At 36.1% G+C, this 26,743-nt stretch overlaps 3 non-coding genes across 3 annotated transcripts; all 3 read left to right on the top strand.

The window, feature by feature from the left end:
- The first annotated feature begins 6,595 nt into the window (after window positions 1-6,595).
- Trnap-agg (transfer RNA proline (anticodon AGG)) lies at window positions 6,596-6,667 on the top strand. Its single transcript has one exon. It is a non-coding gene; the product is annotated as a tRNA-Pro (tRNA).
- Window positions 6,668-9,237: 2,570 nt separating this feature from the next.
- Window positions 9,238-9,363, top strand: Trnal-caa (transfer RNA leucine (anticodon CAA)). The gene is made up of 2 exons: window positions 9,238-9,275; window positions 9,319-9,363. It is a non-coding gene; the product is annotated as a tRNA-Leu (tRNA).
- A 308-nt stretch (window positions 9,364-9,671) lies between these two features.
- On the top strand, window positions 9,672-9,796 carry Trnal-caa (transfer RNA leucine (anticodon CAA)). The gene is made up of 2 exons: window positions 9,672-9,709; window positions 9,752-9,796. It is a non-coding gene; the product is annotated as a tRNA-Leu (tRNA).
- The last annotated feature ends 16,947 nt before the right edge of the window (window positions 9,797-26,743 follow it).

The raw sequence follows: 26,743 nt of genomic DNA, 5'->3' as shown, positions 1-26,743 counted from the left end.
GCCAAGAATTTATCACACAGCCGCAAACTTTTGGTTGCATCACTTGGGGCGGGGGGGGAGAAACATGCTTTGGGATGCTGTGTGTACCATCACCAGTTCCCCTTCCTCCTCCTCCTTCGCTGCCACCTTAAGTTGCGGCAACAAGCAACGCCACCATCTCGATGCCTCTTTGAATATTATCAAAAATGGTGTATCTGCAGCTGAAGCTTCCTGAATCTCGACTCGAGTCGAGTCGAGTCGGGCATGGCAAACATGCTCATAGTTGTTGTGTTACCCATGGATGCATCACTGGCGATCGTAACAACAGCAAACAGCAACAGTTGCTGTTGCTGTTGCAGTTGCAAGTTTGCTGCTTGGTGCTTGTTGCTGGCGCTGTACGAGATTAAACAATGATTGCATTTTCATTTGCATTTTAAGTCACGGTGCCAGCAAAATCCAAAGCACAAGAAGTCGAGGGTCGGGATCTCACTTACCGAGTGTTGTAGTTGCCCCCATTCCCCCTCTTCACCCTCACCCCCTTTTCCACTTTTAGAGATGTGCAATGCCATTTCATCATTATTTTCATCCTCGGCTCAGTCACGTTTTTAATCTGAATCTAGCAAATATATATTTTAGGCATTGTTGCGTGCTCGTGTCACGCGTCCATCTCTAGTGTCTCTAGTGCATCGGGCTGACTTCTTCTTCTTCTTCAGCAGCTTTTGGCGAGGGGAGAAACAGGTTTGCCAAAACTAAACACATGCCGCCAGCGTCGTCAGGCAAAAGATTGAAATGCAAATCAGTTAATGGTGTTCCTGATGCTGTGTTGCACCGCTGCACTGTTGCACTGTGTGGCAAGGGCAAACACCATTCATTGTAGCCTGCTGATGTACGTGTTTGCTGCATACTTATATAGATAATTGCCTAGGCCCGAGTTCAACTGGAAATTCCAGCTTTCAGCTTCAAGCTCTATGCTCTACTGTGCTTTGACCCATAACTCAAATGGCCAAAATGCTTGGCTTTAATGCCTTGAGCTTCACGCTCATAAAAATGAAAATTTGTGCGACAGATTTTCGGCAACAAGACCCCAATAACACAAAAACAACAACAATAACAACAACAACAACTCCTCCACCCACTTATAGACCATGCGCTAATCTTTGCCATGTAACAGCTGCCTCAGCTCCGATTTGCTTTCTTCTTTTTCATTTTATTTGTCGGTTCTTTTTTGGCCCTTTGCTGTTGACCAGTTGGCCAGTTTGTCTGTGTGTGTCCACTCATCTCGATTACGAGGTGTAAATTTACTGAAGCACATAAAGCCATTTGGCAAGAGAGGATGCGAGGGAGGAATAGAGGAAGACAGCGTCGCCTTCACTAATCCCAAGCCCATGGCCAGCTCAAAAGCCAATTCATATATTTACCGTTTTGCCACTCGACTTTAGGGGCGCATTATGCCCTAAGCTTTTTGGCCATTCGCTTTATAAATTTTGATGATATGCTCGCTGGATTGCTGTGCAGCTCATTTCTGGGGTTCATTTGAGCAGCAGCAGCATCAGCAACAGAAGAAGCAGCTCAACGTGTTGCTGCCATTGGGTTTTGCGCTTTCGAGAACTTATGTTGATGCCACATGTGTCCTGCAAAAGAAAAACACACACACACTGTGGCAAAATAAATCACAAGTGCGCCAAGGGAGTGCTCTGAATTGATAAGAATAGTTTACATTTTGCACATATTTCAAGCAGATAAACCATGAGATACTGCTGCCTTGTGTGATTACAAGATGATATCGATAATTTCACAAAATGATGCAGCATCAAGTGTTCTAAAAACTTCTTATTTTCTTTAAACTACAAATTACGGTTATTACAGTGAGAAGATTACTCTAAAATTGTATGATTTTCTTCTAAATATATCTAAAAATCAATAAATAAGACAGTTAAAATGGTCAACTACTTAATGCAGAAGTGTAATTAATATAGTCATGTTGTATCTTTAATTAGAAAATTTGAGTATATATACTATAAAAACAAATAAAAGTTTGCTTAAACTATTTACAATATAATAATAAACACATCATACGAAACTGCTTTGGATTAATATTCTTTCTAATTTAAAATTTTTTTCACTTTTATTGTGATTTATTTTTACTGCCTAACAAAATGTTGTGAAAATGCTGTATATAGAAAGCTATAAAGCTTTCGGAGGAGAGTCGTCTCCAGTTATATAAAAAAGGTGAAATTTCCGGCGCATTTCAATGATTTTTTTAAGTGATGTAATAATTCATATTTGTTAAATTTCTTAGCCTGAACTTCTTAGACCTTAACTTAACTTGTACCTTAACTTTAATTTTAAGTTACTTACAATAATAAATAAATACGTAATTTAGTTGCTTTCTTAGAATGTCTAAAATAGTACCAACAACATCTCACAATAAATCTTACAGTCTTATTTGAAGATTTTTTAGAAAGTATCTTCATCGCTTAAATTTCTTGGTGTTGAAAGCAACCCTATATCACATCAAATTAACAATAAATAAAGCTTTTCTCACATAGAAGTTTAAGCACCTCTGACTATCACTTCCTCCACCAACTTTGAGTTATGTAATTTCCTAAATTATTTATTGTACTTATATTTTAACACTTTCCATCTTTAGAAACCCTTTCAGACCACACTCAAGAGCTTCGTCCATCCGCTAACCTTTTTGTTAGCAGTGCAGAGCATACAACACGTCTTGCTCGCTCTCAAAGTAAACATAGAGTAACAACAACTACAAGACCAAGTTAAACAATCTATACAATACAATCACTTTCAACAGGAAAATCAACAACAACAACAGCAAACACGGGACTCGTGTTTAGGTCTGCCCTTTAAATCATGTTCAGAGATCGTTCGACGAGGAGCATAAAAGCAGAAAGAAAAAACAGAAACGTGCCTAGATCTCTGGCTCATCGCTTTTTGGTTCTTTTCGCTCTGAGGGATAGGACTATGAACCACATTTTTTTCTATATATATATTTTATACAAAGAGCGTAATTATGGGTTCGAAATATCTTTGGCAGCATCTCATGATGATGATCGACATCGCCAGTCGCGAAATATATGGCTTAAACCTGATGAAAGGGCAACTTACTTTGAAGCTCAGTTGGAGTGCATATGGGAGTGCTTTATATGGTCGTGCATTAAATTTAACACACTATGCAGTGTGCTTTGCTGTGTTGTGGATTTTGTTGTTGGCCCGTTGATGATGGGCACGCCCACTAAAGTGGCATGCCGCCGCCATGGTTATGTAAACAGCCAGAAGGAGTCGAAGGAGGAGGAGGAGGAGGAGGAGGAGGCGGGCGGAGACAGACGACGTTGTTAAAGGCCACTAAAGTCGCCTGGGCTTTGATGCTGCTGCTGATGATGATGATGAAGACAACCGACTCACTATGACTAAGACTAAGACTGAAGTTGGAGTTGCAGTTGGAATGAGAAGGAGGAGCATTGTAGTGTGTGTGGTGGTGGCCAGAGGGCAAAAGGTTGCCACAGCTCTGCATCGTTCTCTCTCACTCTCTCTTCATCGCTTCCGCTCTGCGAAGACACAAGACGTGTGCAGTAAGTGTTAATGTTGCATAAGTTAACTTCACTTGCTGCGTCAGAGCCAAAGTTGAGTGCATTTCTGGGTGGCTTGGGGAATTCATCACACAGCAGCAGCAACAACAACAGCAACAGCAGCTCAGTGTGATCCATGTTGATGGAAATCAATCAAGAGATTTGGTAATCTGACATTGAGTAATATAATGCACAACAACTCAACTAAGTTTGTGTGTTAATCAACCAACGGTCAAGCTTAGAGCTGTTTACAAATATTTTGAATGATTTTGTTATAAACATCATGATTTTATATGAAAATTGATGGATTTTGCTTGAATTTTTTTTTTTTTAGTTTTTTAGCATAATAACAAAATTTGATGTTCTAACAACAAGTTTGAGAAATTTTCAGATGTTTTCGATTTTAATAAAAAATGGCTGTATTAATGAGTCCAGAATCAAAAATTCTTTCTGATCTTTTCTATCAGAATACAAATATACTTGAAACTATAATTCCTGACTGAAAAATTCAGAAAGCAAGATTTTCTTCTCAAATTTTAAGTTTTTTAAGTTTTGAAGATTTAAATGCCGCTTCATGAATATTTTAAATGAAATACTCAAATTAATTTTATCTTAAAATGAGATATGAAATTAAAAAGATGAAACTGTAGCTCAAATTATTGCCCTACTTATGAGGACTTTAAATATCCAAGTTCACTTAGTTTCTTCCCCCTATACCTCATTAAATAATTATGCTTTTATTATTCGCATTATGCTCCATCAAGCTCAGACATCTAGACCTCGATGTGGGGTCCAAATCCCTAGAGCCATTAGCGAGGCAAGAGTGCTGTCAACTACAGTGAAACCCGCTAAACTAAAGCCACCCCTTGCCTCATTCATCTGAATAAAGAAAAAAGAAAAGTATAACCCAATGCGCAGTTGAAATAAATAATTGAAGAAAAGTCGCTGCACAAATGTTAAATGAAAATCCATTGAAGAGTGAAAAGACGCACACCGAAAGTCGCAATGAATTTAAATGAGCCACCAAGAGAACAACAGTTGATGTAACCTTTGCTTAGATTGAGTGGCTACATATTAATTACAACAACACTTACATGCCACCAATGAGTCTCGTTTGCGCCCAATGCGAAATCATAACAGCTGTGACGTAACAAATGAGGCTGCCCCTCAGCGGGGGGTTGCCCGCAGTTCTTTTCGAAAGCAACCACTTCAAATTGCCATGCAACTTTTTAGCAGAATTAAGACATAAAAAACATTTTTCTGCAGGCAGCAGAGCTGTGGGGGTTGCTTGGGATGGGAAGGAGAGTGGGGGGAAGGGGAAGGGGGTTGCAACCCCTAAACACTAATGAAGCTATCAACTCGCTCACGTACCTTAACAGTTTCAAAGAAATTTTAAGTGTGTTTACCGAGGACATAAATTGAAAAACTGACCATATGAGTTCCCAAACAGTGGTAACTGGGCCAACTTTGATGTTCTCGTCTCTGTGCCTTTCGCTCCTAAGCATTTGTTCAAATATTTGCAAGACCCTGAGAACAAAAGGCAACTCGTAAACAAGAGGGGAGAAAGTGCCATAAAAAACTTATAGAAGTCATTGCACAGTGGAAAAGATGTATAAAGTAAGCAAATAGTAAATATTTAAAATTACTAATTGATTAATAAATAAGATGATGTTATTTTAAACATAATATTCAAAACAGGTGCTACTAAAAAATCAAAACATAATATTTCAATCAAACATTTATTACTTTAATGGATAACTATTTAAGTTAGTTTTTCGAATACTAATAACAAGATCCACTAGTTATTATATTTATATGAATTGGTCATCAACGAAACTGAATATATATATTTACTGACTTTAATAAGGCTGAATTTGTTTCATACATAAAAAAAATTTTTAACAACTACATTTTTGATTTTTATTTAAATTAAAATTCGAGAATTTTTTAAGCAATGCTTCTATTGAAGTATTTATCGAAGCTAACCAAAGAATATAACCAAAGAATATAATTTAAGTTCCCTTTTTAACTTTTCGAAACAATAAATTTATAAACCTAACAACATAACAGAATATTATAAATCCATAACTGATTTCATAAATTGTAGTACCACTTAATTTTTATTGCAATCACTATAACAGTTAACCACTGTGCATAAGTGTGCATAAGAATTGGCAGCCAAAAGGCGCAGAGTAACCACATCGAATCAAGTGAGTTTATGCGGGTCACCCTCCTCACGGCATATGATTTGTTACACTACAAAAAAGCAACAGCTAGCCAAAAAATAAAAAATGAAATAACGAAAAAAAAGACCAAAGACCAATGCATTATCGAGCAGCCGCACAATAATGTTAACGAGCAGCTCTTCGAGAGATTACAATCAGTGACATAAGGCGCAGCAGCAGCAGAGTCGAAGTCCAAAGGATGTGTATTTGCTTCTTCTCCTGGCTACGGGTTGCGGGCTGGATTCGTTGCCCTCTACTCAACCCGACACAGCGAGTTGGCAAATGGACAGTGGCGCATAATTTGGAGGCTATGGGCACAGCTGGCATTGGCAAACTCAGATTTATCGAGGCATCCAACATATGGGCGGTTTCCCAATCAATGCAATTTGGCGGATGTGGCATATGTTGGGTCAAGTGCTGCCTGCTGATTAGCGCTGAGTGCCATGCATGGGAACGAGCAATTGCAAGCGCAAAGCGGCTATTAAACAGCTAATTGCAGTCAACCACAGCAGCAAAAGCAACAGCCATAGCCTATGACTTGGCCAACACCACACAAACACAATGTGACAAAACGATCGTCCAATCTGACAAACGATCTTTTAGCCCGCTAAAAGGTCATTTAAGCGGCTACCAAATGTTCAATGTAATTATGTTGCTTTCGAAAAAATAAACTCGTTTTTCTTGTGCGCTGAATTTACAATTTACATATGAAAGTTAACAATAGCCACAAGCTGAAGAGATAACCACTTGAGAGTCAACACATCGATGCATTTATGAGCAAAACTTTTCGAGCTTTGTTCAACTGGCTCGTTGGTCTAGGGGTATGATTTCCGCTTAGGGTGCGGGAGGTCCCGGGTTCAAATCCCGGACGAGCCCAAGTTAAATTCATTTTTTTTTTAAATTTACGAAAACATTTTTAATATTTTGAACAATTTATCTCCATCAAAACGTTAAAAAAAAGTGCTGATAAGTGATGTTGATAAGATAATAAATATAATTTATGTGCAGAGCAAAGAGAGACAGATGCATGGAGAATTTCAATTTTTGGTGTTTTAAAAATAAATATAAAAAATAAAAATTTATCTATTTTTAGAAAAAATGTTGCTCTTGTGGCATTTTGGACTATACATACGTTAAATAATAATCTATAAGTATATTTATTCTAAGCTGTATTTTGTTTTTGTGCTTCTTTAATATCCAGCAAGGTGTTAATCTTCAGTATTTGCATTAAGACAGTTTTATCTAAATACTTTAATCAGTATGAAGCAGTACTTAATGGTAATTGAGACGCACTTCAATCGCAACTGCAGGCGTCTGTGCATCATAAACGTTGCAGAAGCTATTAGTCAAGCGTTATAATGCCTCTTAAATAGTACTAACAATTAAAGGCATACAATTACTTAGTGTGCTGAAAGAACAAAGGCAAAGGATTCGATTACCAGACCATGCTGACAGGCTGAGCGACAGCCAAAGGCCCGCCATGGAGACTCTGTTTAAACTGAGCACATGTCTCTGGCCCGACTCTGATGACCTGACCATGGCCAGTTGCCCTGGTGTAGCTTTTGTGGCTATTGAAAACCAACGCCCCGCAACGCACTCGAGACGACATTGACGTTGTGATCCCACCGTCTGGAGCATCAAATGAATTTATATGCATTGAAAATTAACACAACAAACTTTTTGGCTTGACTGACCAAAAATGCAGAGTGCGAGAGAGAGAGAGAGAGAGAGAGAGAAAGAGAGAGCATTGGGGATATACTGTTCTAAAGGGGGCTTATGTCTGTCATTACCGTTTAAAATGCAAAGACCAAAATCCATTTGCCAGCCAGTGGCTCTGACTGTCTGGCTGTCTCTGACTGTCGGACTGTGTCGTCTGCCGGTGCACACATGTATCCCATTTAGGCTGATGTATCCGATTGCAGCCATAACAGCTGGAGGCACGTAAATCCCATTGTTTCATGCGTTTTGCATGAGAGAAGAAGAGCTTGAAGTGACGCTCTTGCTGCTGCTGCTGCTCGCTGTCGATTTCAATGCTACATCCCCAGTCTTTAACCACACAGCTCACAGCGAGAGTCAGAGCCGCAGGCAATCGAAGGCAGGCAGGCAACAGTTGAAGCTGCATTTGATAGCATAACATGTGCGAGTATTGAATACTCTTTTTACACAACTGACAAACGCATCCTGGTGCCAAGTTCAGAGTATAATATTGAAAACAAGGGGGTGAAGAAGAGGCAGAGGCAGCAGATCAGTGTTTTCAGTCTGTGGTTAACAACTCATCTTGGGTCGAAGCACGCGTCGCTGCCGACAGTCGACTGCCAATTGTTGGCTGCAATTGACTTGAACCCGTGGCGCATCAATTGCTGGCTGCGGCTTGTGTGATTTTTATGATGAGGCCCCGGGGCAGCAATTGCCATAACAGCAACAGCCAGAGTTCGTTTTGATTACCCTGCCGGAAGCTACGCTCAGGTTACATTTTAGCAAACGTTTAGCCAACAATAAAATGGTCACTCAAATCTGACACTGAATATGATTATGTAAGGTACAGTGGAAACTCGTTGAGAGTCATCCAGTAACAAATTTGCAATGTTATTGTAATCACTATAAAAAGAAATGTTATTGTACAAAACTTGATTAGAAATAATTACAATATGAATTCAATTTACCATTTACGGCTTTAAAGCTTGAATTTTATGTTAAATTCACGACATTATCTTGAGAAAATATTGTTAACATAAACTTGATATCTTATTAGATTCAACATTTAACGAATTCTTTATAATAACAATAATGATCGTATAAAAATAAAAATTTTTCTGCTATGAGATATCAATTTTCATAATTGAATTCACAATTGAATATTTTTGATGATTTATGTAAATGCTTATAACAAAAAATTGTTTTATGTTTTCATTTTATATTTCCAACATGAAACACATATAAAATCATTGCTGGCAATCATTTGATATATTTTATTAATACAAAACTAATTCAACAAATACTGTTCATATACTTCTGCTAGCCACTGTAAGCCAAACATTTAAAAATACGCACATTTCTATTCTCATTTTATTTTTCCAACATGATAAAATACATATATAAAATCATTGCTGGCAATCCTTTCATATATTTTATTAATACAAAACTAATTCAACAAATACTGTTTATATACTTCTGCTACCCACTGTAAGCCAAACGTTTAAAAATACGCACATGTGAACAAAATTTCAATCTAACATAGCAACAAGCATAAAGAAAGCACATTTTACCCACTCACAATATATGCATACGATGAGCTCACGTAATTGTTGGTTTTGTTGTAAAACATTTTAGTTGTCGCCCTCGCTATGTTATCTAACATTTTCTTCATTGCTTGTTCTATAAATATCAAACTCACACCAATACTAGCGTAAATAACAGTTTGCCAGTTTGCTCACTGCTTTCAACATGTCAGGATGGCCGAGCGGTCTAAGGCGCCAGACTCAAGAGCATAAACTCTTACCTTTCATAGAAGGGTGTTTGTATGAGCGTTCTGGTCCTCTCTGAGGGCGTGGGTTCGAATCCCACTTCTGACAAACAATTTTTTATTACATTTAATTTTTTTGACGAAAGATTTTACTTTTTTTTATTTGATTTTCATAGAACAAATAATAATTGTTTTTTCTACTAGTAAGTACAGCGGATAGGAATGCTCTTAATCTATAAATAGAAAACTAATTAAATTCAAATTGCGTGAAAAAAAACAAAAATTTAATTGTAATTAAATAATACTTTTCTTAACAGTAAGTATAAAATAAATTATATTTTTAAACAAATTGGTATAATTGTGGTATTTGGAAATTTTTAATTTATGTCGACAATTTTGGTCTGACGATTCGCATAAGTCAGGATGGCCGAGCGGTCTAAGGCGCCAGACTCAAGAGCATTAACTCTTGCCTTTCAAAGAAGGGTGTTGTATGAGAATTCTGGTCCTCTCTGAGGGCGTGGGTTCGAATCCCACTTCTGACAAGAACTTTTTTTTATTTTCGGCAGCCTGTGCATAAACAAATATCTCAGTTTTATTATTACTTTTGTATTTATTAATCGAAAATAATAGGCAGCTGCTCTTGATGTTGTCTAAACTACCCTGTCAGTAATCTTGCACATAATACAAAAAAATTCCCCGTTGTGCCTTTTGAAAAAGCCAGCACGCCTGCAACTAATTAGTTTGGTTTTTATATTCTCTCTTTTTCGAGAGCATCCCAACACGTGTGTGTCGCAGTGGCACTCGCAGTCTCTGTTTCCATTTCCACTTCCATTTTCATCTTCGTCGATTGGGAAACTTTTCATTCTCTCGACTGCACTTGAATGCACTTGTTAAAGTCCGGAGCTGCCACCTACGTTCGGTTAGCCACAACGGTAGAGGCAACAACAAGAACAGATGCCAAAGACACGCGTGGCACAATGGGCACGCAATCATGTCCCCCCATCCACCACCCCCTCTGACCATGTTTGCACTTCCAAGTCGACGGCGCATGGGGCAACTCCAAACTCAATTTAAATCCAGTGCATATGCAAAGTGTCACGTAATTTCAATTACATAGCATGGAAAAGTAGAGAAAACTGAAAACTGAAAACTAGGGAAAAAAAGAATTCTCGCTCAGTGCAGTTTATAAACTAAGCCAAGAGCGACGACATTGGTACGTAGTGGCACGGCACAGCTCGTAGCATGCTCCCAATGTGGGCGCCACAGCGCGTGTTGCATGTCAATCATGGCTGCACTTGTTGTTGCCCCACTCCACATGCCACCAGACACTAGAAGTGCCAAGGAATAGAAACGTGAGTGTGTGAGTATGCGTGTGTGTGTGTGCTTGAGATGTCTATTGACTTTGGACAACAATAGAGACGCGGCTTAGTGACCCATAATGCGTTTGCCAAGAATCTCAGTCTCTTTCACTCAGCTACCGTCTCTTTTGCCTGATGACTTGTAATCTGCATCTCAACTCTCCACTGTCTTTCGCCTACACCTTCCGTTCGGATTCTAGGGCAGAGTGTCAATGGACAATGTCGTTTGATATATTAATTCGAGTACCCTGTACAAGAGTTATTGTTGGGTATATTAGTTGTAATATAACATTTAAATTAATTGTAAAATAGGTTATTATATTCCATATGATGTTGGTATGCAAGTTTATATATCTATAAGCTATGAATATGTATATCTTGAATAGTATATCATTAATACTTTATATACCATAAACATTTTTATGTTTTTCGCTACCTATAAGATGAGTTAATTCGAGTACCCTGTAGAAGAGTTAAATATATTAGAAGTAATATTACACATAAATTTATAGTAAAATAACGTAATATATTCCACAAGCTATTGCTATTTTATATATCTATGATACAAACTATGAAAAATGTATATCTTTGATACTGTATATACCACAAATAGTAGTAATTTTTTCGGTACTATTTGCTATGAGTTCAGCAAACTATTAATATAATATATAAGTATATTTTAGTGATCGAAACGCTACTTTCACAATATTCAATATTGAGTATAGTATAATTTAGTATATTTTTTATGAGTTTGGAATATAATATTATATTATAATAATAATTTTTAATCAATATTCAATATCGTAAGGCTATTTACTTAGTATAAAGAATTTTTGCTTAAACCAATATTCAGTATTTTAATATACTAAGTATAAAGTATTTTCCGTTTGAATGAATTCTAAGTATTTTCATATACTGAGTGTAGAGTATTTTTTAGTTTACCTATTTCTCTTCTATTTCCCGAGGCATTTCCGTAATTTCAATTAGAAATTACTCTAAAAAAAAACGGGAAATGCAGTTGTCCGGTTCGCTGTGGTCTCGGAACTTTGTAGTAGATGGAGTAGTAGCTGTAGCTGTAGCTGAGGTTACGTGGGTCGTGCGACTGCGCAGCTGCATTTTGGCGTAACTAATTTGTTGGCGTTACAAATCCGTTTTAAATGCTGCTTGTTGCTGTTGCACTGAAATTGATTTTTACCTCGTTGTCGTCGTTGTTGTTGCTTTTGTTGTTGTTGTTGTTGTTGATGTTAACTCGCCTGACATATGGACTTTTACGCTGCCGGACTATGCCATAATAACAGGTAGTGATGGCCATGGTGGCTAACCACAAGCCTTTTGTTCCGCGCTGCACATCAGCAAAATGTTTCCACGTGTGCCGCATGTACTTGTTGGTGCAACACCTGCCCCATATCTACGACATCTATATCATTGCCCCTGTTGCACATTTCGGGGGTATTTAGTGGCTTTCAATGCATCATTAATTTTGATGCGCTGCCCGTGTTGTTGGTAACCTGACTTGACTCTCAACTCAACTCAACTCGACAGTTTTCCGTGAGTAGCCACAGGTTGTTGAACTTGTTGGAGGATTAAGATAAAAGCAACATTAGATGTTGGCTGGGATTTGTAAAAGATTATCAGTGAATGGCTGCTACTTAATCTCTAAAGCAGCTGCAGTTTTATTTAGTTTACTTTATGAACGATGAATGATTGATGCAGCTTTGAAGGCAAGATGTTGAACACGATTCATTAAAATTGAAATAATTTATTTTTCCATTCGAGAATAATATTGAATTTCTTATTTGATATTTATTATTTCTTTTTCTTATTTATTTGATTTAAGGTTCATCATCTAATACAAATTATAATGATGAAAAAATTTCAATAGGTACTTAGGTAATTGTGAGAGTAAAATAATATAAACTTTTCTAAATAATTTCTGTAATTTTTAAGAATATTATGATCGATTATTTGTGGTTGTTGAACTATCAAAATATTGCTTAATCAACAACTATTGAAAGTTAAATTTTGGCTAATGGAAAACCAAAGTTTAAAGGGTTATAATTAAACCTGAAAAATGTTGAGTAATCTATAGTTTATCGATCTATGTGCCAAGCACTTCTAGTTTTCCATTGACCTCGGCTGGCTTTGTCCGTCAGTCGATATTTGATACGCTTTTCCAACCGACAAATATGCATACAAATATTTCTCAACAGTTTTTGTGGCACATTGTATGTGCCACATGCGCTCTCGAAAAGCCAAAAAATAAAGGAAAAATCTTATGCTGACACTGACAAGTCGTGTGAAGCACACCTGCAAGAGTCAAGCGAAGACCGCAAACAGAAACCCAACGGGGAGCGGGGAACGGGGCACGAGAGGATTGCTTGGGGCAACGAGGGGGAAGCTGAGGGAAAAACTGGGGTGTGCGAAGCTGAAACATGTTGCAAAATGCAGTCAGAGGTCCGTCCGTCCGTCTGGTTGTCCGACTGCTTGTCAGCTGCGTTGTGGCCTTAAAATGAGTGCAACATTGGCTGTCTGACTGTGTATGCCACAGGCTGGCGTTGCGCCAAACTGGCAAACTTGAAGTAGCGCACACACACACACATAAAAAGACCGAAAAGAAAGAAAAACAAATGCCACAGCTTGTTGCAGTAGTTGCAAGCAGCCGCCCCTTGTCCTCCTTCCTATTCCTCCTACTGCGCCAACAAGTAAGCCTAAGGCCTTTCGCTACTTGAGCACACACACACACGTGCAGCAAGTGGCAATGTTGAGCAGAGTGAGAGCTGAGCCCTAGACCGCGCCGAGCCAAGGCATTGTCCTTTGCCACACCGCAGGCGCTGCGCGTGCACAACAACCACAACCAAAAGCCAAAGAGGAGGCGACGGCAGCGGCGGTGGCGGCGGCTATCCGTAACAATGTTGCACACTCAAGACGCGCCCGGTATTCGGCTAAGGCGATAATGTGACAAGGATAACGAGCCAGCCAACCAGAAGGCTTGTTATCATGCCCAGGTCCGCGACAATTTCAGTCTACTACTACGTCGACTACTGTCTCCAATCTCCAGTCAACAGTCTTCTCTACTTCTCCCTGCTTCTCCTCTCCCATCCAACTCGCTGTCGATGTGCGTAATGCGCTCATTACGTGACGGCATCGCCAGCTCTGCTTCGGCATCGCCATCACCATCGCCAGCTCCATCTCCATCGTCAACGCCATCGACTGCCAAGTGGCTTAGTGTCTGAGCCAGCTTCTGCATCTTGCACAGTGTTGCAAGCATAATAAATTTTGCAGTTCTTAGACTGATAGTATTATGGCACTCTAAATAAAGATTGAAAAAATAGAAAAAATAGAAGAGTTTATTAGAATAATATAATAATATAGGCCAATTTGAATGTTGTTTAAAAAAGAACACAGTTTAATTTGGAGTTTTTTTTTTATTTAAACAAAAATAATGTTGGAAACATAAAACACGATTTTTTGGAGATAAAATTATTAAACAACCACGAAGTAAAAATATCCATTTAACTCAGTATGAAAATCCTCATTAATGTAAGCCCATAAATTACATATTTTTTTAGATTTTACTTTTATTTACATAATTTATTCTTTGATTGAGACAAACAAAAATTTATTTATTCTTTTAGGTAAGCACTAACTAGAAGTTCATTAAGAGTTTTGTGTAAATATAATCCTCGATTTACTTTAAGTTTTATTTCATTTTTTAATGTATCGTATTAAATATTTCTTTTTATTTCCTTTTCCCACTGTACGCTGTTGGCCAGTCTTATTTTTCGGCTTGAATTTTAGGTTGAACATTGTACACGACATTTTCATGCCAATTGCATGCCTTTCCTATTGGTTTCCCATCGCCTTCAGTTGCAGTTGCCATTGCTGTTGTTGCAGTTGCAGTTGCGGCAGCTAATTAGACAATTGCTGGTGTATATTGTCTGGGTCGATAAGGCAAATGGACTTGGGTAATGGAGCTTTCCTCTTTTTCTTTTTTGGCTCAGGCTGGGGTTGTCATCGGAATGGGAATGTCTTGTAAATTGATGAAATTGTTTTGAATGCGAGTGATAGAGCTAGAGCATTAAAGCGATGCTGAGGAGGTTGAGAATGCAAGGAATGCTGAGCTAGGAGTGCGATCAGCCTGCGAAAATTACCTTTAGGAAATGCGTAGATATTGGTTAAATCATGGGATAATGTTTAAAGTAATGAGGCGACAAGACAAGGATGAAAAAAACCAAATTTATATATATTTTATACAAATTTAAGTGATTTAAAAGCATAGAAAAATATATGTATAAAAAGAAATAAAGTACAACTACATAGGTATTGTAAGGGTAAGGGCATAATTTTCAAAGTAATGAGGCGACAGTGCAAAGGTAAAACAGACAACAAAAAATTCACTTAAGAGAAATTTATTTAGGAAAATACTTGTATAAATTAAAAATATTTGCATTAAAAAATTTGTATACCAAACAATAATTTATTAAATTGTTTAATGCTATAAATTATACTTAATGAACCTAAAAAATATTTAACATGATATTTTATAGTAAACTTGATGCAGTAAAAATGCAAATAGTGCATTTAAAATATTTTAATGTGATCGCCTGATCTGCTGCAATTTTCATTAGGTTTACACAAGGTATTTAAGCAGTATTTGTATCTACTAGTTTGCATTATGTTCCTTATTTAACCCGGGTGCAAGTTTTATCGAACGTCACTTTGACAAGCGAACTCGAGAGGTCGCTAGCCTCCGAGTTTGTCTTGGGTCGATTTACATATGACTAAGGGAGAGTAAAGCAGCCAATTAACTAAACTGCGCTTAATTAAAATTTAATCGAGCTTGAAATGCAATGTCGACAATTTAGTGTTGTTGTTGTTAAGCGCAAGTTGCACTAATTAGCTGCGCTCTCACAGAGTCGCTGTGAGGAGACTGAAGACTAAAGACTGAAGACTGAAGAGTGACTGTCACATGCAATAAATTTTCATAATTTGACAAAAATTGCACATAATTTCTAATATAGTCGGCAGAAGATCGTCAGCTGTAGATCGGTTGAAGCTTATTGCGATCAAAATCAGCGCGTTGTGCACTCTCTTCCTGGTGGTTGGGAAGATTGTGAGAGTTGCGGTCTATTAATTTGAAATGTCTTGAGATAAATTACTAAATGACTACCGCTTACGTGTGATCCATCCATCAATGCCATCATTAAGCCAAACATTTGACAGAAAACGAAACGAAGCAGCGACGATGTGGACGATGAAGTCGAGGAGCGATGGGATGCAAAACGGAAGAGATGGATGGGCTGGGAAGGGAACAGGTATAAGACTGAGCAGAGAGAAGTCGGGAGAACAAGAGCGACAAACGGAGGGGACCCCACAGTGTGACAAGAAGACATCGTCGTCAGTCACAGCCACATCCACATCCACATCGACTCATCCAGCTTCGTCGTAGGGTGCTGTCGATAGGTAGCCAAGAGAAAGAGAGAGCGTCTAGTCTAGGCCTAGTCACAAAGGGAGCCGCCACTCGTTGCAAAAATATTTGTTTGTCCCATGCGGCAGCGACTGTGGCAGTTGCACTCAGGCGTGTCCAGGTATTTGTTGTTGATTATGTTGATAAGTGGCCGCCACATATTTTTCAACTGCACTTGTAATAATTTGTTTGCCACTCATGTTTCGGTTTTTTTCTTCTGTTTTTTTTTCAGTTTTTTTTCTTCTGTTGCGCTGTAATCAATGCCAATGTGAAGTGAGGCAAATTCTTGTTGTGCTCTCTCAGCTCGCCAAGTCACATTCCATGTCCAAGTGGCTGTGGGAGCCTCAATGGCAAATCGTCACCGCGATTTCCAGGAACTTCGCCTCCACTTAATGCTGTCGATTGCGTGCGGTTTGTGTGCGGGCTTATCTTTTTGATTTTTCCTCCTGCTTTTTTTTATATATAATACATAAATATTTGGGTGCCTCTTTTTTTTTTGGTATTTTAATGAGTTTGCAAAACATTTCAGCTAAAAAAGGTCTTTTTTTCTCATTGAGGGTAAAAGTTTGGTTGTTATTAGCAGCATTTTAGATGAACTCAAAATCGATGCTTTGATGTCGCCCTGGGATTTGTATATGCTTTTTTTATATTGTTGTTTATGTATACAATACATATGCGGGCACATTGATAAGAAATTAAATTACACTTTTGAAAATTCATCTAAGTATAAAAAAAATTTGCAACACCCAAAAAAAAAAGTTGTTCTCTCAGAGCCAAATTAGCAATTCTTCTGAATTCCATAAAAGAGAATCGAAGTTTCGAAGTTGTTTTTTATATTTATTAGTAAAATATTGAGAGACGAAAAATTATTTTTCTTAGAATTTGTATTTATTTATTACTTATTTACTTTTTCATTTGAAAATTCAATTTGTTTGCGATTTCAATATAAAACTGAATTTTGTTTGTTATATGCATACTAGAAAATTTTTTATTTCTTACTATGATAAATAAGAACAAAATTTCTTGCCACTGCCAAATAAAATTATATTTCTTTAAATTTATAAATAATTCTTCTTATAAAAGGAAAAAAAACTAATTTGTATTTAATGCTGAATAGTAAATTAATGATAAACATTTATCTTTGAATTTGCATTGTATTACTACTAGTTTTTGTATATAAAAAGTGAATAAATATTTTTTCTATTGCATTCTATTTATACACGAATATTTTTCTTAGATAAATATAAATAAGTTTCTCCTTTATTTATTAGCTAAGTGCATTTTTTTATTATATATAAATTACTTTTATAATTTCAATTTATTAAAGTGCTGGATTGAGTGTAATCATATTAAGCCTGCCTTGAACTAATTAAATCTTACCTGAGTCAGCAAAAAAACAGAAAAAGGAAAAGTAATATTTCCTCTCAATTTGCAAAGTCCAAACACACACATTGCAACACATAAACATGCTACGAAACTAGCTTGTTAAGCATGCCTCCCGCTCATCTTGCCACATGCAACAATTCACCTGAAGTTTAGGTTTTTTTTGTGTGTGCATTTTTTTGTTGCTGTTGCTGTTTTGCATCCTTGTTGGTATGTATGCATGTGTGGGCTGCAGAGAAAGGACTTGATGGTAAGTAAATTTTATGTTTTATTATATTTAGGTCAAAGTTTTTAATAGTTTCGCATGCAGTTCAACTTTTTACTAGGCCACAACAAAGTAGCTTTTATGGATAGCTCCTTGTTGCAACAACACATACATATACACCTATGTACATACATGCCTTGCAGGATACACATGAAAAAGATTTCTTTATGGTAAATTTCAATGTTGGGCCAGACGTTGTCCTGCTGCTGCTTCTGCTTCTGCTGTTGAGCAATGCTCTTGTGCTGCAGTTAATTCAATTTTGAGCAGCTTTTACTCGATTCTATACCTTGGCCACATGCCTGGCGAATCAATTACAATGCTTGCCCCACATTGGCTGCATTTAACGGCTTTTAATTGCAACGAACCGCACGAAATGTCAACGGCAACGGCAACAGCAACAGCAACGGCTTCGACTTTAGAGCTTGGCACATTTTTCGGGCCTTTTTCTTGGTCTCTCACTCTCTGGGGGCCGGTCGACTGTCGACGGTCGACGGTCGACTGCAGGTGCCTTTGGCTGCAGCTCAACCTTACTTTTTGCATTCAAACTCTGGGCTCTGTGGCTAACCTAGAAAACGGCAAAAAAAAAAGAAAAATCTAAAAGCCGTCTTTTAGATTTGTTTTTTTTTCTGCCGCTCAGTTTAGTTTAGTTTTTCATGTACTCGTTCTGGTTTTTATTTTTTATTTTTGTGTTCGTCGTATTTTTTTTTGGAGCCCGCATTTTGTGAAAGGCACAAAAACCACGTTGATGTCGTTGCTATCGTCGCCGCTTTGAGATTAGTTACACTTGTGCTCCATTTAAATGGCCCGGCAACCAAATTATGCGAAGTTCTCTACGTTCACCCTCCCTCTCTCTATATCCCTCTCTCTCTCTCTCTCGCACTCTTTTTTTGTGGCAAGCAGCCGTTGCAGTTAGTTGAAAAGTTTTTCCAGCGACTTGAAAGAAAAATAGAAAGTGAAAGAAAGACACGGACAGATGCAACAAAAATAAACTGAACAAAATTGCAATCAAAGTGTTTTTCCAGTTGATGTCGACGCCGCCCTTTCCCTAGGTGAATGTTATTGTCGCCGCTCTACTCTCGTACTCGTATCTAAGCAAGAAACTTTCGCCAAATATTCTGGGCGGGTCAATTGATTTAATATTTAATCAGCTGGGGGTCGCCACTCTCCAGCATTTTAGGCTTGCATATCTATTTCATTCGATTATTGAGAAAGCATTTTATTTTCTAGAAAAATATATATTTCTTCTTCTGCAAGTTTGAAGATAACTTAACGAAATTCTTTATGCCAAGCTGCAATATTTTTGAAGTGCGCGAAAAGAAACGTTAAGAAATGAATTGAATATAAGGAAAAAACAAAAGCAAGATGTTAGTAAATTAATGTATCTGATTTATAAGGAAGAGATGAATGTAAAATGTAAGGATTTAAATACTTTTATTTTAAATTTAATTGAATTTATTTATTATTCCATTCTGGATTATTTAAAAATTAAGTTTTACTATATTATACTTATTTTACCGAAATAACGTATACGAAGGGTGTACGCAATAGACAACTTTTGAATTGAAATTTTTGCATTGAATTTAATAATGAAAATTTAATTATATTCTTTAGAAAACTAGTCAAAACCTAACTTCAGTCTAAATTTTTTATAGCTCATATAAATCATAAGAGCCTCGAATTTGAATTTCACTCCTGGAAATACGTTGGCGAAAATAAATCTATTCCAATTGGATCATAAGCAGTATTTAAATCACAGCCCGTGTCGCAATAAATAGTCAATGTGTGGGATGATATAACCCAACCAACGTAAACAGTGTGACCTTAAAATGCAGCCACTTTATAAATCTTTCATTGTCGAGCACTTACTCGTACCTGTTAAATGCAACTCTACCTGTGACACCCAACTAACTAAGTGAGACTCCCAACTATTCCACCCGAGTTCGTCTGTCTGCTGAAACTGGGGCAAAATAAAAGTTATGATTTAGAAATTAAAGTTTGCATTGTGGTATGGGTGTGAGGGGGTGCGAGTGTGCGTGGGGGCGTGGCTGTTTGCAGACTACATACTGCAAAATGCATGCATATAAGTGCCTATTATATGGTAAAGTTGTTAGCAAGAGTTTACAAGGCACATAAAAAAGAGCTGACTAATGACAAAAGTGTAAGATGTCTGTCTGCTGAAACAGATCCATATGGAAGAGGTGCACATAAAAGTGCAGGATATGTTTAGGAAAGAACTTAATAAAAGGAAGAAATAAATTAAGTTGCAATGTGTTATACATTTATTCAATTTAAATAAAAGTGTAAGCTTTTTAATACCTGCAACAAATTTAAAAAGAAAAGTGAATATTAAAGTTGAGAATATGGTATGGATACAACTGAATATAAGGAGAAAAATTACCATGTGCTATAAACTTGTTGAATTTAAATTAAAGCTGTTATTAAAGATGTTATGTAATTCTTGTAATTAAGAAACAAACAACATTACAAAAGAGTTTAAAATATTTAGAAAAAGAACTAAGATTAGGGAAAAATAAATAAGTATATGTTGTGAATTAAGCTTATGTAGTTAAATGAAAGAACTTACTTAAGTGACTCTAATGTTGAGTATAAAAAATAATATTATGATATGTTAGAAAATAACTGTATCCAATATTTATAAATTAGAAATTACTTCATTTATCTACATTAAAAGAATATTTTATTATATTTGTGCATCAGTTTCATATGGAAGAGGTAAATTAAATATCGAGTAAAAGTTAAGAAAAAAACTGAACAAACAGAAAAAATAAATGAATGTAAGATGATTTGAAATGAAATTTACTACTTGAGCACCTACGTTAAAACAGAATGTTATTAAATGAATTGCAGCATTAAATTTGCATGCAAATGGCTGAGGTCAAACTTAGCTGGGCAACGATTTGTCTATTTGCTGCTGCTAAACTCGACATTGATAACAAGCTGAGCTGCAGGTAGCAAAATTTACTTGGCCACCAAGTGTTGGTAAATGCCGCAAAGCAGCCACATGACTTACGTAAAACAATTGCAAATGCATTTTAGCTCCATTTCAATGCCAAAATTAATATGCTCTCATAAAATACAGCGAGCGGGCAGTGCACTATATATATTTTGAATCATCTCTACGCTCTATGCCAAGTCCGAAACCAGAAATAAGTGTGGGATGAGATGAGGGAGGGGAGAACTACAAGAGCAACGGCAAACCACATGGACAGGAATATTCCCTAGGTGAAAGTATGTGAAAGCATGCCATAAATCGTTTGCCTGCTCTGCTCTCATGTTGTGGGTGGCTCAACAACACAGATAGAGCTCGTTCGCTCTCTCTTTCCCTCGCTCTCTCTCTCTCTATCTCCCTCTCACTCTGTGTTGATGTTGGCTACAGCTACAGGCGATTAGAATTGATGTGGGTTACTAAGCAAACATGAAAGGCTATTACGTTAAGCGTTACGTTATGTTGCGTTGCGTTGCGGCATTTTACGAGCTGCCTCTGCAACTTTTATTGAAAGCGAAATAGTTTTGACTCTCGCTGTCTCTCTTTCTATCTTTATCTTTATCTCTCTATCTCTATCTCTATCTCTTTCGGCATGTCAGTTGTTACCTTTGTCCTAATTCTTTTCCCACCCTTTCCGATTTTTGCTTAATTTGTTGGCCTGTCAGTCAGCTTAGACGAGCTTGTTTAATTAGAAATTTAGCAAGCTTAAGCAGTTGTTGTCGCTTCATTTTATTGACTTGGTAGTAAGGTTTTTTGGGCGCAGATTTGCTAATTAGATTATAAGCTTTGATTTTGATTTGTGGTTGCCCATGATGAATGACAGCTTCGAATGGAATTCGCAACGGAAACGCAGATCCCGTAGAGTAAATAATACCAACATTAATTACAAAATTCATCCTATTGTCTTTTTATGAAGTAGCTTAAAAGCTTTAGAAATTACAGGTGGTATCGAGATTATAATGCAGATATTGAGTATTAATTGATGTTGATAATATTTATAAGGTCGAAAATCCATAAAACAAACGTTTTACGAAGTAATTTGTTTACATTTGTTTAGCAAAAATTAAATTTTGTTTAAGGAAAAAGTAAAAATATGTTTTACAAATATCGCAAATGTAACTGAAGTTAATTGAATCAATATAAATTATGTTGAAATTTATTTATCACTATTTATTTTAAACTATTTCAACAAATTAAATTCATGTACTCATTTCAAAGTTGGATCATTACATAAAATGTAAATGTAATAATATGGCTCTCAGAAATGTAGTAGAAATTAGTGATTATAGTATAATATATTTAAATTTCAGGTGGGAAAATGTTTTGAGATGTTTTTACTCTAAAACTAAAGTTCATTTTAACAAAATACAACAAATTTGTCTGCAAATTGAACAATACTACTAAGATATTCAGGCATTATAATAAAAACATTGAAAGCCACTTCCAAATTTTTAGTATATTTTGCTGATATTAGTATTTTTCAGTTTCAACTGGAAATAATATAAGCAACTAAATGATGATATGTTTAGAATTTATATGACTATGAGAATATATTTTTTAAAAATTTCAGCAAGCTATTAAATTTCTATAATTATAGTAACTACTTGTTGGAAAACTTTTTCTTTAAATTAAAGTCTTATACCATTTATCACAGCGTGATGCTGGAAAGCGTAATTTCCATTAAAAATTTGTATCGGAAAACTAAATGAATTTATCATGGGCAGCATTCTTAAGATTTCTCTTGTCTAGTCAAACCAAGAGTTAAGAGTCTGTGTCGATCATTAATGTCAAGTGTCATTAAGAGAACCCGCATTGTGCGAGACAGTGTTGTGAAATAGCCAAAAGCACAAGCTGGAACACCTGTTGGAATACAACTCAGTAAAAAATGAAAGAGAAGGCAAAAAAAAAAAAAACAAACATTTTATTGGTACAATGCCAATTTGTCGTACAAGAATTTGGTAAATGCCAAACGACATAAAAAACAAAGCCTCAACGAAATTCATATTGCTATGCAGCAGCAACAACAACAACAAGTGTTGCTGTCAGTCAGCAGCAACAACAGCAGCAGCCACAGCAACAGCAACAACTGAACTTACAAGTGTTATAGGTTTATGCTTTGTTTTTTAGGGGGCCCCCCTATGACAGGTCTTTGACATCCAACTGTGATTTTTGGACAGCTTCAGTGAGACAACAACAAAAAGTTATCCCCAAAGTTGTTGTTGTTGTTGTTTCTGTGCTGCTGCTGCTGCATATGTAAGTGTGTATGTTAATTTGATTTTGGTGTCAAATGTTTTGTTATTTCGTCGCTGTTTGTTTCCATATTTTTATGTTTTTTATGGCCTGCACTTTGCTTGCGCTTTTATAGCGACCGCGTCAAGTGTTCCTTGCCCTCTAGACGCCTTCCTCCCTCATTCTCCCTCACAATTCTCCAACACTCTCTATGGCTCTCTGTCGTTGTCAATCTGTTTGATTTGCTTTTGATTGTGCACACTTATGTCTTTATTGACAACGGCGTAATAATATAAATTATTTATATCATACAAAAACATTGAGCAATTTGTAATTGAACACATACAACATACACATAAATATCTATATATAGAATATTTGTGTTTTTCCATCAAGTGCAATTCAAGAATTGAGGTAAACAATAGACAAGTGCCATAGTGAATTTCATTTGTGTGTGGAATGTGTCTTGCAAATTAAACAATACGCAACACAAATTGTATTTTAATTTGTCAAACAACTAAACTGACCCACAAATAACAAACACAACAAGTAATTGCAACTGTGTTTTATGTTGCGTGTTATTTACTGGTTAATAGTTGTTTCTATTGACTAACTATTTGCACTCAACTTGTTCAACTTAATGGAATGCTACTTTGTATTTATTATAAGGGTCATTGAACTATCTGATGTGTACTTCAATTAATGCTTCATATTATTTAGTCTCAGCAATCTTATTGTTATTTTATTTTTTTTAATTGCAGATTTTGAAGTATTCTATTTGAGTCCTCAAATATAGTTTTGGTTAATCACTTCATTTCTTGTTAATAAAAATGTAATTAATTTGGAATTTAAGCAAAAAAATTTAAATTATTTTCGTGTCACTAAAAAAATGTAATTATTTTTTGTAGAATTATGTACAATGCCTTTGAATTGTTTTTTTGCCATTTAACTATTCGTTGGTTTTTTATTTAATTTTGGAAATTTTAATCTATTAGAATATTTTTATTTGCGTATTTACAATGTTATTGACGATTTATTGAATTTATTGTTAATACAAAAAAGTATTTAATTATTTAATGTAATGCAATATTGTATTTCTATTATTTTATCACTAAATCTTTCAGATGGATTAAACTGAGTTGCTTTAAATTATAATTTTCAAATTGAGGATCTTAACGTTTTCGTAATTTTTCTTGAGATGTATTTTTGTTAATTTATTAAATTGTTGTTTTTATAGTAAATAAATTTAGATTATTAATATTGCATTTCAAAAGTGTCTAGTTTATAGCTCCATTCTCTTATCCACTGTTGTAAATTATTTAGAGTGTGTTTTTATTTTTTAAATTATATTATTTTTCATTTTTCTTTTGAAGTCTTAAAATAAAATATTGTGCTCTTACACATTTAATTTCTTATAAACAAAAGTTCTTTCCATTAACAGTTTTTTTTGTTTCTTTGCGAATTAAATTAGAATCCGAGGAAATATATTGGCGCCTCTTCAAAATTAATTTATATTCAACTTCCCATTATTTCTAGTTCTCACTTTTCTCAAGTTTCAATTCTTCTTAAAAAGGAAGTGATTCTCATCGATACTTGAAACTAAATTCACACACTCGAATTGATAAATTACATACCAAACAAATTTAAAAAAAACACGTTGAAATCGTAAATTAGCTGACTGGAGTTAGCTTGTAAATTTGTTGCCTAATTTATTTCTAGTTCAATTTTCAGCCATATTATTATTTAAATTTCCATATTGCGTTTGCCATCATAAATTAGACCAAGGGTATTTCCCATGCAAACTTTTCGTCACATTTCGCATTTGTTACTTTCCTCTTTTTGCTACTTCGTGTAATCAATTATTTGCGCTACAGCTAACAAAACAAAGTCATTTATTATGCCGTAAATTATTTGTCACTATTTTGTGCACTTGTTGTTATATTTTCCGTTTTCATTTTCTGTTTTCGTGTGTTTTTTCTTTCTCTTTTTCGTTTTCGTTTTCGCTGTTTTTGTTTTCCGTTTTTCGTATGTTGTATTTTTGGCACATTTTTGTGTTTATCGGGCCGAAACACATCTGAGATCTGGGCCCATAATTAATTTGGCCACAAAGACATCCAACTACCGTGGGGCGCCCCAAACAATGGCAAACAAATTGATTAATGACAGCGTATTAAACAATAATCGAGATAGGCCGCAACTGAGGCCCTAACCGACTCTTTGGCCACGCGATTTGGCCGCCCAAGTGGGCGTGGCAACCTACCAAAAATACGTACGAACAAAAAAAAAAATGAATGCTGTTCGCCCACGCGCAAATTTTTTGCGCTCACACGACAGCAACAAAAACAACAGCAAGTTTTTATCAAGAGCCAAAAATGTTTGTTATAGTTGTTGTTATCGCTATTGCTGTTGTTGTTGTTGTTGTTGCTTGTTTGTTATTTGTTGTTGCTGTTACTGTTGTTGTTGTTGTTCATGTCCGCTCAAAACAATTCATTTAAATAATAGCCGGACCACTTCCCAGGCCAAAAGCGGAGGAAGCACATCATTTTTCATATTCCTGTGCGTTTTGACCCCGAACACGGAAATTAATAATGTGTAATTAATATTTGCTTAAACGGAATCGTGATATAGACAATTTGTACCATAGTCGGCTGCTGCTTAACTAATGGCAGCAAAGGCGTGCACCTTCATTAATGAAGTTACTGAATTAATTCCCTATTAATTTGTTTCAATTGTGTTGCACACATATTCATATAATATTTATCAGCTAGTTTTTTAATTCTATTTAGTTGGTAAAAAGCTAAAATAAGCAGTAGTCAAACTCTCCACATTTTTTATTGTTGTTTGTTGATTTATTCGTCCGTCTGTCTGTCCGTCTATCGCTTTAATGTTGTATATTTTGCTAAATAGTTGAGAGAAACATGAAATATTTGTATATTGCGCTATTCTATAAAAAATCTAAAGAAATTTTACTTACCATGTACCACAAAAAAAAAAACTTATAAAGCAATATAGTTCAGAAGAATTGAAATAAGTTAGAATAATATTTGTATTCTCTTTTTTTGATCATTCACCCCTCCGTCTGCCTGTCCGTCCACCACTTTAAACAGGAATTTTCTAATAACTTCTCGAGTTAGAGACTTGATATATAAAATATGTATTGTCCTCTATAATACCAAGCTTATGTCAAATTTATGTGACTCTGCTGTATCAATTTTGCAAATTTGAAGCAATATCCTTTACCAGAAATTGAAAGTTAAGTCTTCAATCAAAAGCACTCCACTTATGGACTCCATTCATTGGCACTCGAAGTGTAATTAGAGCTTAGAGCCCAGGCAGCAATGCACTTGAAAATTCCCATTTACAGCTGCGAAGGATCTTGAATTCTTCTGCTTCAAAGCATATTTTATGCATAATTTTTTTTGGTGCACATGCATGCTCATAATAAATATGTCGCAGACACTTGAGGCGCATATATTCCCCCGAGGGGAATTTCATTTATGCCAAGACACACACACACCGATACACACACATGCATACAATGCATCAACCCCTCGTGAAAGGCAACCCCAAAGGCAGCTCCCATCATGCCACATTGTCCTGCTGAACATGCACTTCAACGTGCCACGGCTTGCACTCTCAATTATGACTTAATTCGTATCTAATGGATATTTTCTGTGAAAATTTCATGATTAATCGCTGCCTTGAGGGCAGCCCAACAGCAAAAGATGCCAAATTGGGGGTTGCTTAGGCAGAGAAAGAGACAGAGAAAAGGAGAGAAGG

Source organism: Drosophila albomicans, chromosome 3 (genome assembly GCF_009650485.2).
Source record: "Drosophila albomicans strain 15112-1751.03 chromosome 3, ASM965048v2, whole genome shotgun sequence".
Classification (NCBI taxonomy): domain Eukaryota; kingdom Metazoa; phylum Arthropoda; class Insecta; order Diptera; family Drosophilidae; genus Drosophila; species Drosophila albomicans.
This window is presented reverse-complemented; position numbering and strand designations above follow the sequence as displayed.